Raw genomic sequence first — 10563 nt, 5'->3', positions numbered from 1 at the left:
AGAAAGGTTAACTTTTAGATAGCCAGCGCCACATCATCTGCAATGAAAGTACCTCAGCACCAAAATCCCAGGTGCAATGAATATTGTTTCCTGTGCTGTGTTAATAGGCTAACAACTTTGTACCTGATTTACGCCAGTGGACGATAAATGCACTACATTCTTGCTTTCTGTGGTAATGCCTTGTGCACACTTCCTTAGTCGAGGTAAGACATAAAAGGGATAGAACACTCAGTATCATTTTACTGTAACCGTAAACAGCATTTAGCTATTTCTAGTTTTCCGACTACTCTGTGTACAACAGCGTTATTCGCGAACAACCTCCGGCAGCTTTCGAGTTATCCACTGAGCAATTTATATATTCAGGTCTGTTTTTCCTACCGTGGTTATGGAGTCTCATTCCCATAACATTGCCTGAAATGTATTAACTCAAAGCATAATACAGACTGGCGGTGTCGGATCTCGAATGCAGAAGCCTTAGGAAACGAACAGAACGCCTCACAGGCAACACCGCGCCGGCTCGCCTGAGCTGTTCGTGCCGCTTCAGGCTGTTGAGTCGACACCGCAGCCTTGCTGTCGTGCATCTGAATTGGTAATGCACCTAATGGAAATAGAAAGGCTCATTTTCGATTCGTGACGCCGTGTGACGCAGATACACTTCTTCAGTTTCGTTGACTGGGGGAGATTTCATGCCTGGAAGCAGACGTTTTTATTGGTGCCCCAATTTTTACACTTTCGCAAATATTTCAGTTAATGTATTTTTTATTCCTTTTTTTGGTTGTTATTGTTGATTTGATATTTCATTTGACTTATTCATTCTTCGGTCTCTCTTTGTTTAAGTATAGAAGCAGATGGGAAGTGTTGTCGTCACTTTGATGAAACTACAAGAGGCGTTCAGTAAGTAAAGTCAAACATTTTTATCTGAAAGCAGATTGATATTATTCAGAATTACAAAAAAACATATTATTCCCTCGTATTTTTCAACATAGTCTCCGTTCTGCGACGGCCTTACGCCACCCTACTGGGAGGTCCGGTTTGCCTGCATAGCAATACTCTACTGGTCGGCGTCGGAACCAACGTCTTGCTGCATCAATAACTTCCCCACCGTCCACGTACTGCTTCCCGCGAATGCACCCGTCATTGGGACGAACAGACGGAAGTCTGAAGGTGCGAGATCCGGGCTGTATGGTGGATGCGGAAGAACAATCCACTGAAATGAAATGATAATTAAATCAAGACCCTAAGCTGTTATAATTAAATCAAGACCCAAAGCTGTCGACGGGCTTTGATATACATAAACGGGGACAGTTGAAAATGTGTGCCCCGACCGGGACTCGAACCCGGGATCTCCTGCTTACATGGCAGACGCTCTATCAATCTGAGCCATCGAGAGCACAGATGATAGTGCGACTGCACGGATTTGTCCCTTGCACGCTCCCCACATTCCCAACATAATGTCCACACACTATTCGTAGTACCCCTGCCCACTACACTCATTACTCACGGCAGATAATCTGACCGAGTCCCGTAAGTGTTCGGGCAATGCGTGTGCATCCGCACAGAAGAAGAAAGTCAATGGCCGGTTAGCCTTAACTACATATGAAGATGGTATCTGTTCTTTCGGACATGTCCGAAAGAACCGATATCATCTCCATGTATAAACCACTGAAATTCCGTGAGCTCCTCTTGGATGCATAGACTTGTGAGGCTTTCCGTTGTCATTGAGGACGGACACGCTGAAGTTGTTTCTTCAATTTCCTGAGGGCAGGACAATATACTTGAGGTTTGCACGACCTTTTGTAACGATGACATACGCCTTGCCCAACGACTCACCTTGCTTTGTTCACTGCCAGGTCTTCTTAGACATTCTGCAAGCGCCTATGAATATCTGCGATGCTCTTGTTTTCCACCAAAAGAAACTCAATGACAGCTCTGTGCTTAGAATGGAACTCCGTTAGAGATGCCATTTTGAAGGCTACGTATAGCGCCGCCACCCATAGGAACTTCATGAAACTATAGAGGGTGAAGCAGGAATATTGCACGTTGTCCCACAATAAATACCGCGTCTTTTTCAACTGAAATTTGCTGAGGAAAAAAAAGCGTTGCATTGCTTACTGAACGCCCCGTGATTATGTATGTGTCGAAGTGTTCACTCAGTTGTTTTTTTTTTTTTTTCATTTTTTTTCATTTTTGTTTTATGTGCAAAAATTTAAAATTTTTTGTATGGTTTGCATAGTACTGCTTGGTTAATCGGTCGCAGCTAACGGCTAGTACGCGAAGAATTCTTTGAAACTACACATATTTATACTTCGGTGTTGTTATAACATGTGAATTGTGGTGGAAATGTATTTACTAGTGTGTTACGGCTTCTTTGAGGAAATGTTGGGTAGTTTTTGTTACTTCAGTCGGTTAGTCTGTCTGTCGGATTGTTAAAAACCCTTTTCCTCAGGAACGGGTTAACGTATCGGGTTAACGTATCAAGTTGACATTTATGTCACACACACACACACACACACACACACACACACACACACACACACACACACACCAGCCTACATCCTTCTGAATCTCCTTAGTGTATTCATCTCTTGGTCTCCCCCTACAATTTTTATACTCCACACTGCCCTCCAATACTAAATTTGTGATCCCTTGATGCCTCAGAACATGTCACACCAACCGGTCCCTTCTTCTTGTCAAGTTGTGCGACAAACTCCTCTTCTCCCCAATTCTATTCAGTACCTCCTCATTAGTTATGTGATCTACCCATCTAATCTTCAGCATTCTTCTGTAGCACCACATTTCGAAAGCTTCTAATCTCTTCTTGTCCAAATAATTTATCGTCCACGATTCACTTCCATACATGGCTACACTCCATACAAATAGTTTCAGAAACGACTTCCTAACACTTAAATCTATACTCCATGTTAACAATTTTTTCTTCTTCAGAAACGCTTTCCTTGCCATTGCCAGTCTACATTTTATATCCTCTCTACTTCGACCATCATCAGTTATTTTGCTCCCCAAATAGCAAAACTCCTTTACTACTTCAAGTGTCTCATTTCCTAATCTAATTCCCTCAGCATCACCCGACTTAATTCGACTACATTCCATTATCCTCGTTTTGCTTTTGTTGATGTTCATCTTATACCCTCCTTTCAAGACACTGTCCATTCCGTTCAATTGCTCTTCAAAGTCCTTTGCTGTCTCTGACGGAATTACAATGTCATCGGCGAACCTCAAAGTTTTTATTTCTACTCCATGGATTTTAATACCTACTCCGAACATTTCTTTTGTTTCCTTTATTGCTTGCTCAATATACAGATTGAATAACATCTGGGATAGGCTACAACCCTGTCTCACTCCTTTCCCAACCACTGCTTCCCTTTCATACCCCTCGACTCTTATAACTGCTATCTGGTTTCTGCACAAATTGCAAATAGCCTTACGCTCCCTGTATTTTACCCCTGCCAGCTTTAGAATTTGAAAGAGAGTATTCCAATCAACATTGTCAAAAGCTTTCTCTAAGTCTGCAAATGCTAGAAACGTAGGTTTGCCTTTCCTTCCAAACTGATCTTCCCCGAGGTCGGCTTCTATCAGTTTTTCCATTCGTCTGTAAAGAATTCACGTTAGTATTTTGCAGCTGTGACTTATTAAACTGATAGTTTGGTAATTTTCACATCTGTCAACACCTGATTTCTTTGGGATTGGAATTATTATATTCTTCTTGAAGTCTAAGGGTATTTCGCCTGTCTCATACATCTTGCTCACCGGATGGTAGAGTTTTGTCAGGACTGGCTCTCCCAAGGCTGTCAGTAGTTCTAATGGAATGTTGTCTACTCTGGGGGCCTTGTTTTGACTCAGGTCTTTCAGTGCTATGTCAAACTCTTCACGCAGTATCATATCTCCCATTTCATCTTCACCTACATCCTCTTCCATTTCCATAATATTGTCCTCAAGTACATCGCCCTTGTATAAACCCTCTACATACTCCTTCCACCTTTCTGCTTTCCCTTCTTTGCTTAGAACTGGGTTTCCATCTGAGCTCTTGATATTCATACAAGCGGTTCTCTTTTCTCCAAAGGTCTCTTTAATTTTCCTGTATGCAGTATCTATATCACCCCTAGTGAGATAAGCCTCTACATCCTTACATTTATCCTCTAGCCAACCCTACTTAGCCATTTTGCGCTTCCTGTCGATCTCATTTTTGAGACGTTTGTATTCCTTTTTGCCTGCTTCATTTACTGCATTAGTATATTTTCTCCTTTCATCAATTAAATTCAATATTTCTTTTGTTACCCAAGGGTTTCTACTAGCCCTCATCTTTTTACCTATTTGATCCTCTGCTGCCTTCACTATTTCATCCCTCAAAGTTACCCATTCTTCTTCTGCTGTATTTCGTTCCCCGATTCCTGTCAATTGTTCCCTTATGCTCTCCCTTAAACTCAGTACAACCTCTGGTTCTTTCAGTTTATCTAGATCCCATCTCCTTCAATTCCCAGCTTTTTGCAGTTTCTTCAGTTTTGATCTATAGTTCATAACCAATAGATTGTGGACAGAGTCCACATCTGCCCCTGGAAATGTCTTACAATTTAAAACCTGGTTCCTAAATCTCTGTCTTACCATTATATATTCTATCTGATACCTTCTAGTATCTCCAGGGTTCTTCCATGTATACCACCTTCTTTCATGATTCTTAAACCAAGTGTTAGCTATGATTAAGTTATGCTCTGCACAAAATTCTACCAGGCGGCTTCCTCTTTCATTTCTTAGCCCCAATCCATATTCACCTACTATGTTTCCTTCTTTCCCTTTTTCTTACGCTTGAATTCCAGTCACCCATGACTATTAAATTTTCGTCTCCCTTCACTACCTGAATAATTTCTTTTATATCATACATTTCTTCAGTGTCTTCGTGATCTGCAGAGCTAGTTGGCATATAAACTTGTACTACTGTAGTGCCTATCTTGGCCACAATAATGCGTTCACTATGCAGTTTGTAGTAGCTTACCGGCATTGCTATATTTTTTATTCATTATTAAAACTACTCCTGCATTACCCCTATTTGATTTTGTATTTATAACCCTGTATTCTCATGACCAAAAGTCTTGTTCTTTGTGCCACCGAACTTCACTAATTCCCGCTGTATCTAACTTTAACCTATCCATTTCCCTTTTTAAATTTTCTAACCTACCTGCCCGATTAAGGGGTCTGACATTCCACGCTCCAATCCGTAGAACGCCAGTTTTCTTTCTGCTGATAACAATGTCTTCTTCAGTAGTCCCCGCCCGGAGATTTGAATGGGGGACTATTTTACCTCCGGAATATTTTACCCAAGAGGTTGCCATCATTATTCAATCATACAGTAAAGCTGCATGCCCTCGGGAAAAATTACGACTGTAGTTTCCCCTTGCTTTCAGCCGTTCGCAGTACCAGAACAGCAAGGCTATTTTGGTTAGTGTTACAAGGCCAGATCAGTCAATCATCCAGACTGTTGCCCCTGCAACTACTGAAAAGGCTGTTGCCCCTCTTCAGGAACCACACGTTTGTCTGGCCTGCGTTGTGGTTGCACCTACGGTACGGCTATCTGTATCGTTGAGGCACGCAAGCCTCCCCACCAACGCCAAGGTCCGTGGCTCATGGGTATTGATGTGTATAGTTACTGTAAATTTGTATGTTTCTGATTCGAGAATAAAATTTGTCACATACCGGTCCCTTGGTGCGTAAAAAAAATTGAAGCTTCTAAGTCAGTGCAATCGAAAATACTCGCCAACTCACTCTTCACAACCTAAAGGATACTTCCTGTTGCTCTAGGATCATGAATCTAGGTAAAAAGCAATGTTTCACAGTACAAGTAAAGGGGGAAAATCTGGAAATTGTTTATTTGTAATTATACCACAGGAAAACAAAGTTTGTCATTCATTATCTGACAGTCCTGTCCTTCTGTTAAGATACCTTTTTCTCGGAAATGGGTAGAGATATATATTGTCTGTGCCAATATCGTTAACAGGCAAAGATCGTCGAGATTCTCGATTCCAGGAATGGATGAACTGTCTGTGTACATTATTATGTTTGTACGGAACAGTCGGTGGGCGATAGTGTCGAAGTCCCATGCGGCTTTTCGCGAATGATGCTGTAGTATACAGAGAAGTTGCAGCATTAGAAAATTGTAGCGAAATGCAGGAAGATCTGCAGCGGATAGGCACTTGGTGCAGGGAGTGGCAACTGACCCTTAACACAGACAAATGTAATGTATTGCGAATACATAGAAAGAAGGATCCTTTATTGTATGATTAGATGATAGCGGAACAAACGCTGGTAGCAGTTACTTCTGTAAAATATCTGGGAGTATGCGTGCGGAACGATTTGAAGTGGGATGATCATATAAAATTAATTGTTGGCAAGGCGGGTGCCAGGTTGAGATTCACTGGGAGAGTCCTTAGAAAATGTAGTCCATCAACAAAGGAGGTGGCTTACAAAACACTCGTTCGACCTATACTTAAGTATTGCTCATCAGTGTGGGATCCGTACCAGATCGGGTTGACGGAGGAGATAGAGAAGATCCAAAGAAGAGCGGCGCGTTTCGTCACAGGGTTATTTGGTAACCGTGATAGCGTTACGGAGATGTTTAACAAACTCAAGTGGCAGACTCTGCAAGAGAGGCGCTCTGCATCGCGGTGTAGCTTGCTCGCCAGATTTCGAGAGGGTGCGTTTCTGGATGAGGTATCGAATATATTGCTTCCCCCTACTTATACCTCCCGAGGAGATCACGAATGTAAAATTAGAGAGATTAGAGCGCGCACGGAGGCTTTCAGACAGTCGTTCTTCCCGCGAACCATACGCGACTGGAACAGGAAAGGGAGGTAATGACAGTGGCACGTAAAGTGCCCTCCGCTGCACACCGTTGGGTGGCTTGCGGAGTATAAATGTAGATGTAGATGTAGAGTCCTATTTGTTACGGCGTAAAGTCAAGCGCCGACACGCCAGTCGGGAACGATAGAGCAGAGATGGCTGTGAGAAGAAGTCAGCCAATAGCACGCTGACCGACACTTCTACAGGACAACAGCGGTCCCTATGTGAAGAGGACAGACGCGTCGCGGCCGACTGGTGACGCCCCAGTTGAATAGCAGCGTCTTCCGGGCGGGAAAGAGCGCCTGGTCCCCGGCACGAATGCCCCCGGCGGACTTTGACGAGGTCCGGTGAGCCGGCCAGTCTGTGGATGGTTTTAGGCGGTTTTCCATCTGCCTCGGCGAATGCCGACTGGTTCCCTTTATTCCGCCTCAGTTACACTACGTCGGTGATTTCTGCGCAAACAGGTTCTCCACGTACGCATACACCATCATTACTCTACCACGCAAACATAGGGGTTACACTCGTGTGGTGTGAGACGCTCCCTGGGGGGATCCTCCGGGGGCCGAACCGCACAATAACCCTGGGTTCGGTGTGGGGCGGCGGAGGGATGAAGTGGACTGCAGCAGTCGTCGTCGACTTGTGGACCACTGCGGCTGCGGCGGGGACGGAGCCTCTCCGTCGTTTCTAGGTCCCCGGTTAACATACAATACAATACAATACAATAGATAGGAGCGTCAATGCTAGATCACTGCGCTTGTACTCTCTGTGTAGCACAGACTTATTGTTTATACTGAAGAAGTCTGATTGTTTTGTATGACGCCCTTTGCTTGCGACACATCTGTGTAATTGCAAAAGTTAAGTATTGTTATAAAACTCATTAGTATGGTTTCTTTGAATGTTTGTCTAGCGAACCGAATATGCAGGTTTCCTAGACACGACACTATTCGCACTTATCCGTATTTTTTATTTTGCTTATAATTACCAATTTTTTTCGAGTAATGCGATGGAGCTCTCTGCGTTTAAGGGGCTACATTCGAATTTCCAAGGAATTTTGCATTTTTTGCGATCCCGACACTTTTCATTATGACGAAAAAATACAACGATGTGCATAAGTTGGCACTTCCTGGTGTCACAGCTGTGCAGTAGATGGTGATCGAGGTCTCCTTCAGAGGATTTTGTTTGACTACCTCAGATTAATAAAGGACGGTATTGTTCTGTGCTTGTGTTCTAACTAACTCATCTGCTCGAAAATTCTTTGCGTATGCTTTCCCGTTTTGCTAAAGTTCTGCTGCTTCTTCTTCTTTTTTTCTATTCTCTTCGTCGTCCTCATAATCATCCCTAAGTTCTGCGCACGGGATGATAGTTTCTTCGATGCTTCCTCTGCAGTGTCGTCATCTTGGTTTGGCGATACGATCGTTCCTTTATGGGACTAGTAAATTAGTCTCTAAGTTTCCGGCGTGCACTTTTTTTTATGCCTCAGTAATATTCGTGCACCAGTTGGAGCGGTGCAGATGATCGGTGAAGCTATATTTTCTTTATTATTTCCACAGGGCTTCTTGTTCCCTTCATTCTTTTTAAAATCTATTTCTCACCCAGTGTATCCATGCTATTCATAGTGCTCGTTCCACAAGATAAATAAAAAGGCCCTTGTTTTTGTGCTCAGTACGCTACTAACTTCCAGATGACGAGTGGGATACCAATTGGTCAACAGCGAAAGTAAGGTACCAAGATCGCAGAGTAACACATGGATCTGCAAAATGAGTTTAGCTGACGATTTTTGCATTACGGACATACTATTGTAATCGCGTAAGTGATATGATCCGTTCTGTGGGGAAAAAAGAATTAAAAAGTGTGGTTCGGAAGCGAGCACGATGCATTTTCACTGAACTGTATTCCACCATTAACGGGGACAGTAGTTCACGTCCCACCCCTGGCGTCGTTTAATCAAATACCGGCCCGCCACGCGCATGGTTCGTTATGAATGCCATACCGATAGCTGGCAGAATTAGCGATTTTCGATTAGTTATACTATTCTCTGACATAAGAGCACCCCTATACCCGTAACCAAGAAATTCATTTGCGTGTTTAATTAACGTTAGAAGCGCGCAGCCCGTATGTATAGCATCAAAATTTAAGATTAAATTTTCACGTTTCCCGTCAAGAATACAATACATCGCATTTTGAATAGTGAAACGAGCATTGTAACGCAAGATTCGCACCGTGAAGCTCAGTATTGACTTTCAACTGCCTACTGGCCGCAGTAGCTCACAGCCCACCTTGGATGTGGAAAGTGAAGACAATACTGTAATACTGTGTTATAGGTTGTTGAAACAAAAACCGCATGCATTATATACTGACCGTAATATCTGTCAACCTGCTGCTGGACGCGGAACATCCCGAAACGCCTTGCGGGAATGTAAAATACACTGACAGAAAAAAATCATAACACTAAAAAATAATTGATGTAGAATAACGAATTTGCCTAGGTATCAGATTTAAGTGATTAACAATAAAATATCGCAGGTTAACGTAAGTACGAGGTAAGCCACTACAAATGTGAAATGCTGGCACATCAAGGATGTAGACACCGGAAAGTTTCAGATTCATTGTGTGATGCTAAGACAGAGATTTAGAAACCAGACTCTAAATCTTAAGACATTTCCAGGGGCAGATGTGGACTCTGATCACAGTTTACGGGTTATGACCTGCCGATTAAAACTGGAGAAATTGCAAAGAGGTAAGAAAGTAAGGAGATGGGACCTGGATAAGCTGAAACCAGAGGTTGTTCAGAGTTTCGCAGGGGGCATTAGGCACAATTTTCAAGAACAGGGGTAAGAATAGAAGACGAATGGGTAAGTTTTTGAGAAATGAAATAATGAAGGCAAAAGAGGACCAAATAAGTAAACAGACAAGGCCAAGTAGACGTCCTTGGATAACTCAGGAGATATTGAATTTAGCTGTTGAAATGAGAAAATATAAAAATGAGGTAAATGAAGCAGCCAAAAGGGAATAGAAACGTCTACAAAATGAGATTGACAGAAAATGCGAAATGACTAAGCAGGAATGGCTGGAGGACAAATATTAGGATTTAGAAGCATATGTCATTAGGGGAAAAATAGATATCGCTTGCAGGAAAATTAAAGAGGTCTTTGGAGAAAAGAGGAGCAGCCGTTTGATCATCAAGAGATCAGATGGAAAACCAGTCCTAAGCAAAGAAGGGAAAGCTGAAAAGTGGAAGGAGTATGTAGAGGGTCTATACAAGGGAGATAACTTGCGGACAGTATTATAGAAACAGAAGAGAAAGTAGATGAAAATGCAGTGGGAGACATGATACTGCGTGAAGAACTGGACAGAGCGCTGAAAGACCTAAGTTGAAACAAGGCCCCAAGGGTAGACGATATTCCGTTAGAACTACTGATATTAGTGGGAGAGCCAGCCATAACGAAGCTCTTCTATGTATGAGACAGACGAAATACCCTCAGACATTCAAGAAGAATGTAGTAATTCCATTTTCAAAAAAGCAAGTGCTGATAGTTGTGAATATTGCCAAACCATCAGTTTAATTAGTCATGCTTGCAAAATACTAACACGAATTCTTTACAAGAGAATGAAAAAGTTGGTCGAAGCCGACTTCTGGGAAGATCATTTTGGATGCTGAAGAAATATACGAACACGCGAGGCAATACTGATCCTACGACGTACCTTAGAAGATAGGTT

The 10563-nt window shown here is 42.6% G+C and overlaps 1 non-coding gene across 1 annotated transcript; it reads right to left on the bottom strand.

The window, feature by feature from the left end:
• Positions 1-1316: 1316 nt before the first annotated feature.
• Positions 1317-1391, bottom strand: Trnat-ugu (transfer RNA threonine (anticodon UGU)). Its single transcript has one exon. It is a non-coding gene; the product is annotated as a tRNA-Thr (tRNA).
• Positions 1392-10563: the final 9172 nt, after the last annotated feature.

The sequence above is a fragment of the Schistocerca serialis genome, chromosome 4 (assembly GCF_023864345.2).
Source record: "Schistocerca serialis cubense isolate TAMUIC-IGC-003099 chromosome 4, iqSchSeri2.2, whole genome shotgun sequence".
Taxonomy (NCBI): domain Eukaryota; kingdom Metazoa; phylum Arthropoda; class Insecta; order Orthoptera; family Acrididae; genus Schistocerca; species Schistocerca serialis.
The sequence above is the reverse complement of the archived record's forward strand: the minus strand, read 5'-3'. Positions and strand labels throughout refer to the sequence as shown.